Below are 18,351 nucleotides of genomic sequence, written 5' to 3' on the forward strand. Positions count from 1 at the left end.
CATACAACATAGCTGGTCTCACTACTGTTTTGTAAACTTTCCCCTTCACTCTTGCTGATATTCTTCGGTCACAAATCACTCCTGCCACCTTTCTCCACCCACTCCACCCTGCCTGCACTCTCTTCTTCACCTCTCTACCACACTCCCCATTACTTTGAACAGTTGACCCCAAATATTTAAACTCATCTACTTTCACCACTTCTACTCCTTGTAACTGCACTATTCCACTGGGCTCCCTCTCATTCACACACATGTACTCAGTCTTGCTTCTACTGACTTTCATTCCCCTTCTCTCCAAAGCATATCTCCACTTCTCCAGACTAGACTCAACTTGATCTCTACTCTCACTACAGATCACAATGTCATCTGCAAACATCATAGTCCATGGGGACTCCTGTCTGATCTCATCTGTCAACCTGTCCATCACCACTGCAAACAAGAAAGGACTCAGAGCTGATCCTTGGTGTAATCCCACCTCCACTTTGAATGAGTCTGTCATTCCGACTGCGCATCTCACCGCTGTCACACTATTCTTGTACATGTCCTGTACTACCCTAACATACTTCTCTGCCACTCCAGACTTCCTCATACAATGCCACAACTCTTCTCTTGGCACCCTATCATAAGCTTTTTCTAAGTCCACAAACACACAATGTAACTCCCGCGATAAACGAGGGACCACTGTATATCTACATGAAAAGGTTTATCTTTGACCCGTTCTTTGATCCTGTGTTTGCGCTTGTGATGGAGGGCTGTATGTGGGGTTAATCTACTGTCTCGTGTCGTTTCTCAGATCAGTTGTTGGTTTGGTTTTGTGGTATGCAGGAGATCTCTCGACCGAGGGTCTATACGTTCAAATAATAATTAAAAAATACTGTCATCACTCTTTACTCTTAGTCAGTCTCTTACAACGGTGTAACCTAAATGCACGAGCTTTCTAGGAACGCACCCAATTCATTATGCACGCTCAGAGGCAGGTACCCTCCGGTGCGCACTTTTTGTGGGGGAGGGGGCGACCCCGCCCCCTGTGATAAACTCATCGCCCCCTTAATATTTTTTTCTGGCGCCGGGCCTGCTCAGTGTGGTACTGATGACTGCAATGTGATCAACACCATGTGAAGTTAAGCTGTTCATCAGAAACAAGCAAAGCACTTTGACCATGAAAGTGCAAAAGTAGATGTATGTGTGAATGTATGTCCATCATCTGTGGCACACAAGCCCCCCGTCCCAGCCCTCAATCCCCAACCACACACACACACACACACACACACAGTTCCAACTCCTTCCACACTTAATTCCTTCCTTCCTGTCTGTCCGCAGTGTTGAAATACTGAGTAAACATTAGCTTCTAATCAAAGGTCAGTGAGAAGGGTTGAAGTTGCCTTTAATTTCATCTATGATGTTATTGATTGCTTTAATCAAAGACAATTAAAGTATTGGTTGCTGAGTAACTGTACTGTCGGAGGCAAAGAAATCATAAATGTCTACAAAATCTCACACTCAGATATCGCCTGGGTACCCTGCTAGTGTGCACATATCTCTCTCTCTCTCTCTCTCTCTCTCTCTCTCTCTCTCTCTCTCTCTCTCTCTCTCTCATATATATATATATACACATATGTGTGTGTGTGTGTGTGTCCCAAAGCAGTTTCACATTTATGTGCCTAAATAGGCAAATTGTCCTCATTATGCAATTTCTATCACCACCGGCGCCACACAAATTTTGCTGTCGTTTTGAAACAAAAAAAGAACAATGAAAGATAACAAACAAGCCCATTCCATGTAACTTGACAATCATGTGTTGAGAGAGAGAAGAAAGAAGGCAGCTTCTGTTGCATTCATACAAAATGCTTCCTGCAGGTGTGGACCTGTCTGAGTTTTAGAATATAATCACTGTGAACCAATCAGAAAACACATTCCTTATCTGATTGGGCCATTTCAGTATGAAAACCATTTTTCTTTTACCAACAATCACACCTGCTCCTAATCCATCATTCACTGGCCATCCAGCAGGTGGCAGACATGTCTGTGGGATAGTACAAAGGCAAGTTGTTTTGGATTGATTTGGTGCATCAAACTTCATCAGATTTTTATGAGTTTGTCCTCACTGTATCCCATTTTAATTTGATAAGTTATGAGATGGCAGCATTTATTGTTCTTGAGCTGACTCTTGTCTATCTATCTATCTATCTATCTATTGACACTACATTAGGGTATATGGTGAGGTTTTTCCAAGGAAGATCAACTTGTACCTCCATCCTCAGGCATCAGACCTCAAGAAGAAGATTTTTTTTTTTTTTTTTTTTAACAGATTAAACAAATCAATTAAAACTTATTTTCTGGAAATCTTAAAGCTATAGGGCCTTTCAAAATTCACAAAATTGAGAAATTTAGTTTGTATCAAATTCCAAACATTATAATGTAGGTTTATTTTGTAACATGTTGCAACATTACAGCTCTTTTAATGAATAAGACACATTTATCTGGGGGGAAATTTCATAGTGAATATTGTCTTTTCCTTCATCACCATCCTGCAGACTAACTACAGGAGGAAACATGTACACGCAAGTGTGAGGTTTTGAGATTACCTGTGACCCATGTTATGTTAACATCCATAAGATTTTTTGTAAATCACTTCCAAATCTACCAAATGTTGGTTATAACAGCTGATCCCTTGAATTTTGAATTTCCCCTTCAGGGGTTGAAATTCAATTTTTTTTTCCAGACAGCATGAATTTTGATCGTATTGGCAATATTATATTATGAATCCCTTATCTAAATGCTAAGGAATAAAATTATAGTGGTGCCAAAGTAAACTCATTTTATGTTTTAAACCTTAAAAAAACAGTGGCACTATACCTTTAAGCTTTCTGTGAATTCTTTTATCAAACCACAAAACATAGAAATGACAACAGGTGTTCATCAAAAGAAATAAGGACAAATATCTGAAAATCAAAGTGTCTGTTTCAGACCAGTGGATTATAAAAATGCAGATAAAACTGACTGCACAGTAAATTTTGCAGAGTAAATTTTACTCTGCTGGGATAATATTTAGTCCTAGTCTAAATAGAGTAAAATTCACTCTATTAAAGAGTGAAAACAGCTCTCTTGTCAAATCAAGTGTTTCTACTCCAATAAGAGTTGATATTTCACTGTGATAGAGTTGATTTAGCACTGTGATAGAGTATATTTAACTCTATTTGGATTGGGACCAAATGTTATCCCAGCAAAGTAAATTTTACTCTGCAAAATTTACTGTGTGTTAATACTTTCTAATGCTGACACTGCTGTGCCAGCATTAGAAAGTATTATTGTTGCTGGGTATGAATGTATTTGTGAAAATGGCAGCTATTTCTTATATGAGGTCTGTCCATAAAGTATCGTACCTTTTTATTTTTTTTTAAACTATATGGATTTGATTCATATGTTTTCATGTCAGACAAGCTTGAACCCTCGTGCGCATGCGTGAGTTTTTCCACGCCTGTCAGTGACGTCATTCACCTGTGAGCACACCTTGTGGAAGGAGTGGTCCCGCCCCGTCGTCGGATTTTCATTGTCTGAAAATGGCGGAATGATTTGGGGTTTTTTTCCATCAGAATTTTTTCAGAAGCTGTTAGAGACTGGCAGCTGGAAACTATTCGAAAAATTTATCTGGCTTTCGGTGAAAATTTTACGGGCTTCACAGAGAATAAGGACTGTTACTACAGCTTTAAGGATGGCCCACAATGGCGCTTGGCGCGCCGCGCTCCGAGCCGCGACGACAGGCACGAACCACCGGATCATTTCTAAATGGATGGCTCTGTGGATACGAGACCGTCGTGTGCACTTTCTCTGGTTATCACAAGAGCTGGACATCAACCATTTTCCGGCAGATTTCACTTTTAACAAGAGATTTTGTCGTGGAAAGCAGCGCGGAGGCTTTGTGCGTCACGACCGATTCGCTGTTCGAGCGAGACAAAGAACGCCTCCGTTTCGGTGTGCCAGAGGACAAGTTCGGACATGCCCAGCTCTCCACAATTTCTCTTATAACTCACTCGACTGGTAAGCATTGAAAGCCGAGATAGGATGGCAACACCCACATAAGGGGGTCATTTCAGCTGTTCCAGGTCTCAATAGAAAACCAATGGGTAACTTCATGCAGGCTTTGTCCAGTATATATACATTTTATGGTAGTAACGTGCTACAAGTAATGCACCTCAGTAAAGAAGTAGGTTTTGCATGAGAACTTTTGATGGTCCTTTTGTTATACCTGTCGTTATAGTCTTACTTGACTTGGGTGTTGTTATTGTTGTTGTTGTTATTGTGTTGTTGTTTTTTAAAAACTATTACTCTGCTTTTTAGTTAAGTGCATTTACCATAATAGGTCAGTATGGTGGCCAATTAGTTAATGAACTTGTTCTCAGTTCAAGATCACCTGTGCCTATAGAGCTTAATAGTGACCACCCATATTTTTTAAGGCTTTGGTTTCAGAAGTGAAAATCCCATTAATTTTCTCTACTGACATTTTTGAAAATTCATGTATAAAGCATTTTAAGCCTTGAACAAATCCATTCAATTACGATGTGAATCATGACCATAAAAAGATTTGAATTGGATAAAAAATGAAGGAAAATGAAAAAAGCCAAAGGTACCAGACTATGTACATAATTTTGTTTCAGCGAGAACAAACTACTCATCCCAAAATGTATTGCAAATCCATCCTTCTTGATCTTTTCTCAGCCTTCTAATCCTTTTCATTATCATAGTATTTATATGGATAGTAATAGTGCATATTAAGAGTTTTGTATATATTTTGTTGGTTATGTTGTGTGTCTACCTCTATTGTGCCCTGGCGTCCTTCACAGAGTATACCTCATCGCTTGCCCTGTGGATACTGGGAATAGGCTCCACATACCACATCTCCTGCAGCAAAACTAACAAACTAAGTCCACCAGCAACAAAACAACTGCTTTGCAGGTTTAAATAAATATTTTCCTGGTAACCACAATGTTCACCAATCAGAGACAACGCCATTTCAATTTAGGATTGTGTAGTGCACGTGCACACGCAAGGACTGTTTCGGACATAATTCACCAAGTCAGACATTGTTCAGAAGGAAATGCAGCCACTTACGATAACACTGGGTTTCCTGCCTTAGGGTGCACTGGCTCATGCAATAGCACGAACGTAGTCGTGACGATACCACCCGCTGTGTTCACAGCTGGACGCCGTTCTTTGTTCTGCCGGCTGCCACGTGCTCTGAGCTGGATGCTGCATATATAAAATAATTATTTTGTGGCAGATTAATCTTTTTTCTGTAAATTGGCCGTTGAAAACGGCTCTAATTGCATCCTGAATCACAGAGGAGGCTGCAGCCAGAGCCATTCGCCTGCACCTAACTACCTGCAGAAAGCATTTTGAGCCATCTAAAAAGGTAATTATTTGTCATGTTTACATTGTCATGGCTTGATAAAACAGTTGTGTGTTCTTTCCTTCTTGTCTGCAGCTGTTAAAGTATGTTTATAACAGATTTAACTTCTTGTTATAATCCTTAGAACGAGCTGCACTCTGATGCGATCCGCTGACGTCACCACTCGCTCTGTTCACTTCTTCTTTACTCCACTTGACGAGCTGCACGTAGTGTTGGAGATTAGATCACCACATAACACGACATTTGTGCGTGAAAGATTTTTTTAACATTTCAAAATTGTGCCCAATGGCACACACTGGCGACCCTCTCGCGTCCTGTCAGCACCCGTTAAAGATGAGTTTACTCTCCAGCTGTTGCATGAGCCACAGGCATGCTTGTGTCAGTGCACCTTTACACAGGGACATGTGTCACAGCTCTGTCAATCAAACCTGTTAACATGTGAATGTCCGCTGCTGTAGAATAGTTAAACCTGTTCACATCTTACTGCTCAATGTCTCAGGCTTCTGTGGAGTGCCACAAAAAAGGGTTTTCATGTGTTGTATGCAAAGCTTTGATTTTGCCTGCTTTGTTTTCAACTGCTGACATCTTTCTGCAGCTGGAATGGAATGTTCGTTCAAGCAGCCCAGTCTTTTGTCCTCCATGGTTACACCCCCTGCGGAGTACAAGCCGGGCGAGCAGTATTTAAGATGTGAACCTGAAATGTGATTTTGTTGTTTTGAACTTGTCTCCTTTTGTTTCTGACTCAGTTTCTACAATAGTGTACTTCTTTTCAGTGACATTGCAAATAAAATACATTTTTCTTAAACTCATACACTTTGGGCTGCAGCAGGGGCACATACCATTGTCACACAAAGTAGTAGCTCTTAATGAGTTTATTTTGGATAGTTACAAAATTTTTGTTATTTTTTTGTTATATTATATATTTATAATATATTTTTACTTCTGGAACCGTACTGTTGAGCTCTATTCTAAATGTAATTTGGACCTGCACCAGGAAGGACATATAGCGAAAAACTTGTACCAAATCATCATGCTATGTCGGATCCTCTGTGACAACCCTGAGTAGAAAGGAAGAAATCAAAAGAACATACAGTGCATCCGAAAAAGTATTTTTTTTTCCAAATTTTATGTTACCGCCTTATTCCAGAATGGAGTAAATTCATTTTTCCCCTCAAACTTCTACTCACAACACCCCATAATGACAACATGAAAAAGGTTTTTTGAAATTTTTTCTAATTTATTTCAAATAAAAATATGAATAAATCAGATGTACATAGGTATTCACACCCTTTGCACAATACTTTGTTGACGCATCTTTGGCGGCAATTACAGCCTCAAATCTTCTTGAATATTATGCCACAAGCTTGGTGCACCTATCCTTGGGCAATTTTGCCCATTCAACTTTGCAGCACCTCTCAAGCTCCATCAGCGCGGATGGGCAGCGTCAGTGCACAGCCATTTTCAGATCTCTCCAGAGATGTTTAATCACATTCAGGTCTGGGCTCTGGCTGGGCCACTCAAGGACATTCACAGAGTTGTCCTGAAGCCACTCCTTTGATATCTTGGCTGTGTGCTTGGGGTCATTGTCCTGCTGAAAGATGAACCTTCGCCTCAGTCTGAGGTCACGAGCGCTCTGGAGCAGGTTTTCATCCAGGATGTCTCTGTACATTGCTGCATTCATCTTTCCCTCAATCCTGACTAGTTTTCCAGTTCCTGCTGCTGAAAAACATCCCCACAGCATGATGCTGCCACCACCATGCTTCACTGTAGGGATGGTGCCTCCTTTCCTCCAAAGATGGTGCCTGGCATTTACACCAAAGAGTTCAGTCTTTGTCTAATCAGACCAGAGAATTTTGTTTCTCATTGTCTGAGAGTCCTGGAGTTTTGCCTTTTGGCAAACTCCAGGTGTGCTGCCATGTGCCTTTTACTAAGGAGTGGCTTTCATCTGGCCACAGGCCACACTATCGTACAGGCCTGATTGGTGGATTGCTACAGAGATGGATGGCCTTCTGGAAGGTTCTCCTCTCTCCACAGAGGAATGCTGGATCACTGACAGAGACCATCGGGTTCTTGGTCACTTCCCTGACTAAGGCCCTTCTCCCGTAATTGCTCAATTTAGACGGGCGGCCAACTCTAGGAAAAGTCCTGGTAGATCTGAACGTCTTCCATTTGTGGATGATGGAGGCCACTGTGCTTATTGGGCCCTTCAAAGCAGCAGAAATGTTTCTGTACCCTTCCCCAGATTTGCACCCCAAGACAATCCAGTCTCAGAGGTCTATAGACAATTCCTTTGACTTCATGCTTGGTTTGTGCTCTGACATGCACTGTGGGACCTTATATGTAGACAAGTGTGTATCTTTCCAAATCATGTCCAATCAACTGAATTTACCCCAGGTGGACTCCAATTAAGCTGTAGAAACATTGCAATGTTGATCAGTGGAAACATGAGGCACCTGAGCTCAATTTTGAGCTTCATGGCAAAAGCTGTGAATACAAAGGGGAATTCTTCTCTGACGTGCGCACAATTAAACCCAACTGCACAGCATTCAGTTTCATTACTGCAGTATGCTGAAGGACAGTGATGCCAAGTCGGCTAAAAGCCTCGTTCCAGTGCTCCTCAGCGTTCCACCTGCTGTATGTGCCTGATGTTTGGGAAAACGAGCGAGACAAGAGTCACGTGAAGCCACATATCTGGCTCTCAGTCTCCTCCTCCTCTCTGCGGTACTCCATGGCACAGAGCCCAACTAAGCATGCAGTCACAAAGTTCTTCTGCTGTGGCTGTTGAGGAAAAACTGGAGCGATCTGAATTGTTCAGCAGCTGACGGTTGGATGAATATGGGTGTGTGTGTGTGTGTGTGTGTGTGTGTGTGTGTGTGTGTGTGTGTGTGTGTGTGTGTGTGTGTGTGTGTGTGTGTGTGTGTGTGTGTGTGTGTGTGGAGACAATTCACCTCATTCACAATGTGACAGAACTTAACGATGCGCTGTTACGCATGATAGCGCGCAATAATGTGGAACATTGTGCTTAATGGTTCCTGATAATTCTCCAGCAAAACATGCCATTAATCTTAATGCGTGGTAACAGGTTGCAGCAGTTCCTGAGGACACCTGATGTCTCTGCCCCGAATCATCACATTCGTGATCAGCGGACAAGAATGTATACTTCGAGGCATTCGTGACGTGCTGTCGTTATGTGTAAACGCAGCGTTAACAACAGATTTTCCAACCTCAGCAAGCACGTTGAAGGCTCAGTTTGTTATGGTACACTTTGTGTTGTTCATGGTTTGACTCTTGGAGTTCTGATAATTATTACTTACCTTCTCCTCCTGTGCCTTGATAATTATTCCTCGTAAGTTATTTTATTTTTCCTCCGTGGTAATTATTCACAGTGCCATCTCCTGTTTTCTTTCAGTGTAATATTGTCCTTATGTTACAATTAATCTAATTCCCCTCCATGTTCGTTTTCTCCATGCTTTTACTTTGACATCTGCTTTTTGTGTCTTGTCACTGACTTTACTTCCTGTTCAGGGTTCACACGTGTTCTGGTTTCTTTAAGTGTTTCAAACACTATTTAACTGTTCCTTCACTTCAGTGCCAAATTGCCCAGCTTTCATGCCTGCTTTCTCACATTCTTTCCTCGTGGTTGCCTTACAGTAACAGGCCTAATGTTAAAGATTTTATATATATATATATTTTTTATCACTGTTAAACATTTGTTCCTTTGTCTTTGTTCTGATGAAATGTTATTGAGCTGTTTTGCACCTGTCTTAACGTAACCCTGAGAATGTACTTGTTATTATTACACTGACAGCACAACTTTGTTTTTGTAGCCACTAACGACTGGGAGTGAAGAGATGGAGGTTATTTTGACCTTATGCTGTACAAATGCTTACTGTTTAAAACAGGACACTCCAAGCTTTTGCAGAACAGATGATAAGTGCAAACAGAGGAGCCTGCAAGAACGAGATGTGCTGACCTTCAAAGATATGATTAAACAAAAGGAACCGTTTCTCCACACAGCTGCAACCATTGGCATACGTGCCATGAGATGTTTTGTATTACGGGAGGAAACTTGTCATGCGAACCCCCCCCCCTTACGACAAGTTTCACAATGTGGGTAGGTTTTCCTAATAAAAAGAGTGAGCATGCGCAGCAGTCCCCAGTGCTTTCAGTGGTACTACGTGTACGGACTGTCTGCACTCCTCGCGAGCTAAATTTGACTTTCTGTCTCACTGGTGTTTCTTGACTCTGTTTGTCTTGTTAAGGTTTTAAGAATGTTTGGAGGAGAAAATACCCAACATTGACTGGGGGCTCGTCCGGGATCTCAACAATACCGGAGGTGTCCGGCGGGGGTCGTCAAGTCCAGACGTAAATCCTTGGCCAAGGTCCGATCGATTGATCGTGTCTGCAGTTGTCGACCGCCGTTGGCATCGTCTGGTTGACGAGATTTTCCCGAAGAGGACAGACAGGAAGTCGAGTCAGTGAGTAGAATTTCTTTGTAACAGTACTGAGTGAATGGTGATCAGATCACATAAACAGTTAAATTCCGCAAGCGATGATACAGAATCGTCTGTTAATGAAACACAGTTAAACTCTGTAAGGAGGTCGGACTCCTCTACGATGGCGAGGAACGCACATAGTTAAATTCCGAAGGAGGGTGCGGACTCCTCTGTTTTAAATACGAAGTAATACCGGTTTTGAGAATAAAAGTGTGAAAGTGTAATACTTTGGACAACGTAAGTGTCAACCGTGTGTGGAAGCAGAGGCAAGTGATTCCGCTTCCTACGGGGAGGTGAAAGGAATCAACCACACGATGGCAAATTAATTGTCACGTCCAAAGAAAGTGAAAACTTCAGATTTAGAACACCCTAGGTGTGCCCCCCGTCTGAAGTCCAAATTATAACAAAGAATAATAATAAAAATGGGGGGAAAGACGTCTAAAAATAAGGAAAATTTATCAACTGACGACTGGAAATTTATGGAAGCAAAAAATCCAAAAGCAACAAAGAAATTGGAGACCTGGATAAATAAACATGACTTTGACGGACGACTGAACCTGACTAGTATTCAGAAGTTGAAGGAAAGGTTAGAAAAGGAACATAAAGGTGATGAGAAAAAAAAAACAGCAAGTAGGGGGTGATTTAGTGGCAGTTTGGGAAGAGGAAGCACAGAACAGACAGAAAGGAGCAGAGAAAAGGAGACTAGAAAAAATGAGGAAAAAGAAAGGAGTAGGGAAAGCAGAGGAAGATGTAATAGTACAACAAGAACCACAAGAACCTCAGAAACAGGCGGCAGGACCGTCTGGAAAATCATTATATCCTCAGGTAGAGGACGAACCACAGCATTATGACTTAGCAGTAAAACCAAAAATAAAAATAGGAAAACCACAAACTCGTAGTCATACAAAATTACCGTCTGCACCACCAATGAATGAGACACATGAAGATGAAGAACAATGTCGCCACCTGACCTGCATGTCACAATGTGGCACAAAGACACTCCAGGTCCTGATGGTGACTATGAAAACAAATTGAAAGACATCTCACCTATGAAGCTGACAATGACAGATTTGATTCATGATGGCAACTCAACAGCCGTCATAACAGTGACAGGTGCCACTGAAGATGTTTTAAAATTGAGATTCACAGGTATGCCATTACATGTGTCACTTTGTAAACCATATTTGACAGAATGGCAAGATTTGGGACTGACAGTCATGACAGCTTTGTCAGCCACTGATTGGAGCAGAGTTGGACCACGAACGGAGTTCAGTCCATCAACTAAATTGTATAAAGTGCCAGTTAATGTCTCATTGGTGCTGATAGCCGGAACACATATTGATGTGTCCACTTCACAATCCTGAGTGTTTCAGTTGAGTCCTGAAGAAGATTATCTTCTTTCTTCAGTACCATCAGGATTGTGGACAACAGGTCCTTCAGACGTAGGACTGATTAAAAATGCACAACCTGTAGTTATAAGACCAAAAACAGAATACAGACCATGTGTAAGACAGTATCCATTGAAACCTGATGCAGTTGAAGGAATCAGACCAGTAATAGAGGATTTGTTAACAGCAGGAGTTATAGTACCATGTCCAGATTCACCATGTAACACACCCATATTTCCTGTAAAAAAGGCTCCGCCCTCAGTAGGATGGAGAATGATACAGGATCTCCAAGCTGTAAATGCTGCTGTAGTAAAAAGAGCTCCATGTGTTCCAGATCCGCACACACTGTTAAACTCATTGAGATCAAATTGTAGTTGTTTTTCTGTAATAGATATCAGTAATGCATTTTTCTCTGTACCAGTGGACCCAGATAGTCAATTCTGGTTTGCTTTTACCTTTAAAGGACAACGATATACATTTACCAGATTACCGCAGGGTTACGCAGAGAGTCCAACTATTTATTCTCAAGTCATGTCAGCATGTTTAGCCAATTTCGTTCCACCGGCAGATAGCCAACTATTAGTGTATGTCGATGACATTCTGATTGCCTCTGACACACGAGAAAACTGCATAACTGACACAGTAGCATTATTGTGTTTCTTATTTGATAATGGCCACAAAGTGAGTAAAAACGAAGTTCAGTTGTGTAGGGATAAAGTAAAATATTTAGGACATGAATTATCAGCCACAGGGCGTACTATCCTGTCTGACAGGAAGGAAGCGATTTTATATGCTCCAAAACCACAAACTAAAAGACAGATGATGTCATTTCTTGGACTGACAAATTACTGCAGGGCATGGATTCCTTGCTATGCAGAGTTGACTAGTCCACTTTCTGATTTGATGTACAAAGATGATATTTCAATGTCAACTGTGCTGGAATGGAACAAAGATGCTGAGGAAGCTTTTGTAAAAGTCAAACAAACATTAGTGTCATCCACAGTTTTGGCACTACCAGATTATAGTAAACCATTCATTCAAACAGTTGATTGTAAGAATAAGTTCATGACTAGTGTTTTGGTACAAGTGTATGGCTCAAAATTAAGGCCAGTTGCCTACTACTCATCTAAATTGGATGCAGTGGCAAGTGCTCTACCACCATGCGTACAAGCTGTTGTTGCAGCCTCTATGGCTGTTCAAAGTAGCAGTAATGTTGTTCTATTCCATCAGCTGACATTGAAAGTTCCACATGCAGTTTCTGCACTTCTGTTGCAGACAAACATGAGCTTTTTGTCCCCAGCAAGACATCTTTCGTGCATGTCCTTGCTATTATCACAACCACACCTTACGGTAGAGCGATGTACAACATTGAATCCATCCACATTGATACCTTTACCTGAGGATGGTGAGCCGCACAATTGTCTTGATGTAGCAACTGTCTGTATGAAGGCCCGTGTTGATCTTTTGGATACGCCCATCCCACACAGTACAATTGTGTATGTGGATGGATCCTCCACTAAAAATGCTTATGGACAAACACAATCTGGATATGCTGTTGTCACAAATTCAGAAGTATTGGATTCTACTTCGTTGTCATCATCATTCTCAGCACAAGCAGCTGAATTAGTAGCTCTAACTGCAGCTTGTCATTTATTTAAAGGAAAGGCTGTAACAATTTATACAGACAGCCAGTATGCTTTCAGCACAGTGCATGTGTTTGCAAAATTGTGGAAAGAGCGTGGAATGGTGACATCATCTGGAAAGCCGGTGACTCATGCCACTCTTTTAACAGCACTACTGAAAGCTGTGCAGTTACCACAGAACATTGCTATATGCAAATGTGCGGCTCACACCAAAGGCTCTGATATAGTTTCACAAGGAAATTATTTTGCTGACAGAGCAGCAAAGGAGGCAGCAGCAGCTTCTTCTATTTTTGTTGTACAGGAAACCACTCCAGATTTGCATTTAGGTCACACACTGCTTGCTGAGATGCAACAGCAGGCACCTGAGAAAGAAAAGCAGATGTGGTTAAACAAAGGAGCTACATTGGCAAATGAATTGTACTTATGACCACAAAAGAAACCCATATTGCCAAAAAATATGTTTAAATGGGCGGCTATCATGAGCCATGGCGTGACGCATGTCTCATCAGGGGGTATGATGTCGCAATTACAATCTATTTTTGTCTTTATGGGTTCGATGCATATGCAAAACAGCATTGTAGAGCATGCATGACATGTGCAAAACACAACTCACAGGGTAATTTGAGACCCCAAAGAGGCAAATTTCCAACACCACAATATCCCTTTCAAGTGATTCATATGGATTATATACAGCTGAGTAAACATGAAGGAAAAGAATTTTGTTTAGTCATAATTGATGCATTCTCAAAATGGGTAGAATTGTTCCCCACAAAACATGCAGATGCACTTACAGTGGCTAAAGCATTGTGCAAAGACATCATTCCACGATTTGGAATACCAGAAACAGTCTATTCAGATAATGGAGCGCATTTTGTTAATACAATAGTGCAATACGTAGGAGAAGCGCTACAGATTAATCTTAAAAATCATTGTGCTTATCATCCACAAAGTGCAGGATTAGTGGAAAGGATGAATGGGACAGTAAAAAACAGACTTAGGAAGACAATGGAGGAAACAGGCAGACCATGGACACATTGTGTAGATTTGGTAAAAATGTACATAAACATAACTAGTATCATGGGGTTGACACCGTATGAAACATTGTTTGGCAGAAAATACCGATTGCCATATTATGGGCAAATCTGGGATGTACCTGAGGAAGCCAATTTGGCAGATTACATGAGGAAGATGTTAGAAAGACAACGAGGGAGAGTTTCAAACACTGATGATCCCATTTCTCCACAGGATGACCCTAAAGTGGTACCTGGAGACTGGGTGTTGATAAGAAGCATCAAGAGAAAACACTGGCATTCACCTAAGTGGGAAGGGCCCCATCAAGTACTACTCACAACACCCACAGCTTTGAAAATTGGGGAAAGAAGTACATGGATTCATTTAACTCACTGTAAGAAAGTCATTTCTGCAGACACAGACAAACAGTAAGAGCAGTAGGATAAGACTAGTAATAGTGTGTGAGCTTGGTGTTAAGATCCAGGGTAGACACGAAAGCTAGCAGAAGACATTAAGAAACCACTGTTCTGAACATAGGTGTGCTGTAGTGTGTAGAAATGGCAAAAGAAAAAAAAAAAAACAAAAGAACGAGGGTTCCTGGACCCTATGGACAGTCCTTATTATGCTACTTTCTTTTTCGGATTGGGCTTATTATTAAAAGCCATAAGTGTCGGACACGACAATACAGGACACATCAACAAACTAAATAGGCCAAAAAGAGAGGACAAAGACCCCAATCCACTTATACCTGTAGGGCATCGATGTAGTAAACAAAGAGCATATCAATTTGGTGTACAGGCCTGCTTTCCCCGAAATGCTTCAGTAGTAATCAAAGTCCCTTTTACATCCTTGACACGGACACAGGATGATCAACAGGGATCATGGTATAGTGGCAGGACAAAGGGTGCATCCATAAGAAATACAAAAGACATGAAAACAGATGACTGGTTCCTAGTAACTACAGGAATTAGTGGACAAAATAACAATTGGCTTTTAATGGCAGAACAAGCAGGACTAGCTACAAAGAAGGACTGTGTTGTATGTATGGGACCCAGACCTATATTACAGGTAATACCGGCAGCATTACCCAAAGACTGTCTGTTGACTGTAATGACACAGACATACATTGCAGCAAACAACAATTGTTCTAAGTGGGACAAGATATCCATTGACCAAATTGACTAAGATTAAACCTTTATTTTCAAGCAAAGTTGGGCATGCTAACCATACATGTGTAAACTTGACAGGGACAAGTAAGACTTTGGGTAGCTTAAACCACACTGCCTGGTGTAAGGATGTGGTCCATAGTAATTCCACATTCAAACCTGTCAGTAGAAGTGATGTATGGTGGTGGTGTGGTGATAACAGAATCTTTGACAGACTGCCAAGAAATGTGTCAGGTTATTGTGCATTAATATCATTATTGTTACCAGTTAAAGCTATACCCATGACCCCTGAAGACGTTATGACATATGCAGCTTCTCTTATTCCTGAAGATTGGCAGAAAGGCATAGCCAGACATAGAGTAAAAAGAGATTGGAAAGGAGTGGGAGATCCAACATATATTGATGCGATAGGAGTCCCCAGAGGAGTGCCTGACGAGTATAAACTGGTTGATCAAATAGCAGCTGGATTCGAATCCTCCATCTGTTGGTGGTGTTCAATTAATAAGAACGTAGACAGAATAAACTACATCCACTACAATGTGCAGAAATTAGGAAATTGGACTGAGGAAGGATTTAAGGCTGTCCATTCACAGTTAGAAGCCACGTCCCTTATGGCCTTCCAGAACCGTATTGCTCTGGATATGTTGTTGGCAGAGAAAGGAGGTGTTTGTGCCATGTTCGGAGAACAATGCTGCACATTCATTCCCAACAACACAGCTGCAGATGGCAGCCTCACTCAAGCCATCGACGGTCTGAGGACGTTGAACAGGAAGATGAAAGAGCACAGTGGAGTAAACACCGAAGGCTGGGATTGGTGGCTGGAAGGGATGGGAAAATGGAGGTCTTTGATTTCTTCACTATTAGTGTCTATAGCAGTATTTGCTGCGATTCTAACATTGTGTGGATGTTGTTGTATTCCATGTCTTCGAGGCCTTGCAAATAGAATGATAACCACAGCAATAGGTCCAGGACCAGGAGGGGGACCAGCTTCATATCCACTCCTGGGGCAAAACGACGACGAGGAGGAAGAGGGCTCTCATGACCTGTACCCAGACCAATGGAAGTATGATGACCCAGACACCGATGATGATGACAATGATGACATAACCTCTGGGGTGTAAGCCTGTAGAACATACCATGATGAACCTCTTAGTGAAAATCTCAAAAGAAGTGCTAAGCTAGGTGATGCCTACTATATGTTTAACAAGCGATAACAGGAGGGAATGTTAAAGATTTTATATATATATATATTTTTTTATCACTGTTAAACATTTGTTCCTTTGTCTTTGTTCTGATGAAATGTTATTGAGCTGTTTGCACCTGTCTTAACGTAACCCTGAGAATGTACTTGTTATTATTACACTGACAGCACAACTTTGTTTTTGTAGCCACTAACGACTGGGAGTGAAGAGATGGAGGTTATTTTGACCTTATGCTGTACAAATGCTTACTGTTTTAAACAGGACACTCCAAGCTTTTGCAGAACAGATGATAAGTGCAAACAGAGGAGTCTGCAAGAACGAGATGTGCTGACCTTCAAAGATATGATTAAACAAAAGGAACCGTTTCTCCACACAGCTGCAACCATTGGCATACGTGCCATGAGATATTTTGTATTACGGGAGGAAACTTGTCATGCGAACCCCCCCCCTTAGGACAAGTTTCACAATGTGGGTAGGTTTTCCTAATAAAAAGAGTGAGCATGCGCAGCAGTCCCCAGTGCTTTCAGTGGTACTACGTGTACGGACTGTCTGCACTCCTCGCGAGCTAAATTTGACTTTCTGTCTCACTGGTGTTTCTTGACTCTGTTTGTCTTGTTAAAGGTTTTAAGAATGTTTGGAGGAGAAAATACCCAACACCTAAGCTGTCGCTTTGTGTTTGCCGAGTACCACCTGTCATTTCTTGGTTCATATACCTCACATGTGCATTTATTGGGTATCAACCCTCTGCTATTCCTATGGATAACTCCTTTGCTGCTCCCTTCAGGGACACATTTTCATGATGGACTGTCTTCTTGTTTACCAGCCCCTTGCCTGAACTATGGACCATCTATTCTTACCTAAACTAATTTGTGCTGTGGACTCTCCCTGTTGAGTATTCTGAGCAACCCAGCTGAACCAGTGACAGTGGAGCAGATAATGGAAAAAATGTGCATTTGGTGATACAAACACTAAATTTGGCATGGTGATTGTCATAATATTACTCTGCATATATGGTTGATTGGACACATAAAAAATTAAAGATGGTGGCCATTTTCCAAGATGGCAGCCAAAATGACCTATCGAAAATCACTTTTTATATTTATATACCTATTTCATTGATTTAAATGATACTGATATCAAATTACATTTGGTCATATTTTAATATTTGGTGTTATGCAATCTATTATCTGTCAAATCAGAATGAAGCTTAAATCATTGGCATTTATTTTTTATTATTTGTCTGTCTGTCTGACTTTTAGCAGGATTGTGTCAAAACTGCTGCACGGATTTTGACGAAATTTTCAACACAGATACATATTAGGCCATGGAATACACCATTAAATTTTGGAGGGTAATGTGGATCTGATCCGGATTCTGAGTCAAGTTTCACTTTACATAGGCTTTGAAGGATTATGTCAAAACTACTTCATGGATTCTCAACAAATTTTCACCACAGACACATATTAGGCCGTAGAAGAAGACTCCAATAAATTCTGGTGGTGATCCACATCTGAATCCGGATTCTGGATCAAGATTTCACGTTACATACACTTTGAAGGATTACATCAAACTATTTCACGGATTCTCACCAAATTTGCACCACAGATAGATATTAGGGCATGGAAGACTCCATTGCATTTTGGAGGTGATCTGGATCTGGATTGTGGGATGTCAGAAATCTCTGATTGCTCTTGTTTTTAATGGTTTCCACTTCAATAGTTTCAAAGTTCATTTCCTGCATGTAAGTACGTCTCTTCGGCTGCCTTGTTTTTCATTCAGGGTCACCACAGTAGATTCAAGGTGGATTTGCATGTTGATTTTGGCACGTTTTATTCCGGATCCCTTATCTGACGCAGTTCCAATTACATGAAGAAATGTGGAGCAGGGGTGGAGTTTGACTTCCGCACTGAAACCAAGCACATTGATCTATTGCATGTCAGCCTATTAAAAGGTAATGTTGAATATATTGTGTTGTTGTTTTCAAAATCTGCAGCCAACATGGTCAAACGCCAAGTTCACAGAAATCAAATGCAACGTT

At 41.2% G+C, this 18,351-nt stretch overlaps 1 long non-coding RNA gene across 1 annotated transcript; it reads right to left on the reverse strand.

Moving 5' to 3' along the window:
• Positions 1-330: 330 nt before the first annotated feature.
• Positions 331-17,329, reverse strand: LOC117510294. The gene is made up of 3 exons (XR_004560668.1): positions 17,237-17,329; positions 5,819-5,822; positions 331-341 (listed from the first exon to the last, which is right to left on the reverse strand). It is a non-coding gene; the product is annotated as an uncharacterized LOC117510294 (long non-coding RNA).
• Between the last annotated feature and the right edge of the window lie 1,022 nt (positions 17,330-18,351).

Source organism: Thalassophryne amazonica, chromosome 5 (assembly GCF_902500255.1).
Source record: "Thalassophryne amazonica chromosome 5, fThaAma1.1, whole genome shotgun sequence".
NCBI lineage: Eukaryota > Metazoa > Chordata > Actinopteri > Batrachoidiformes > Batrachoididae > Thalassophryne > Thalassophryne amazonica.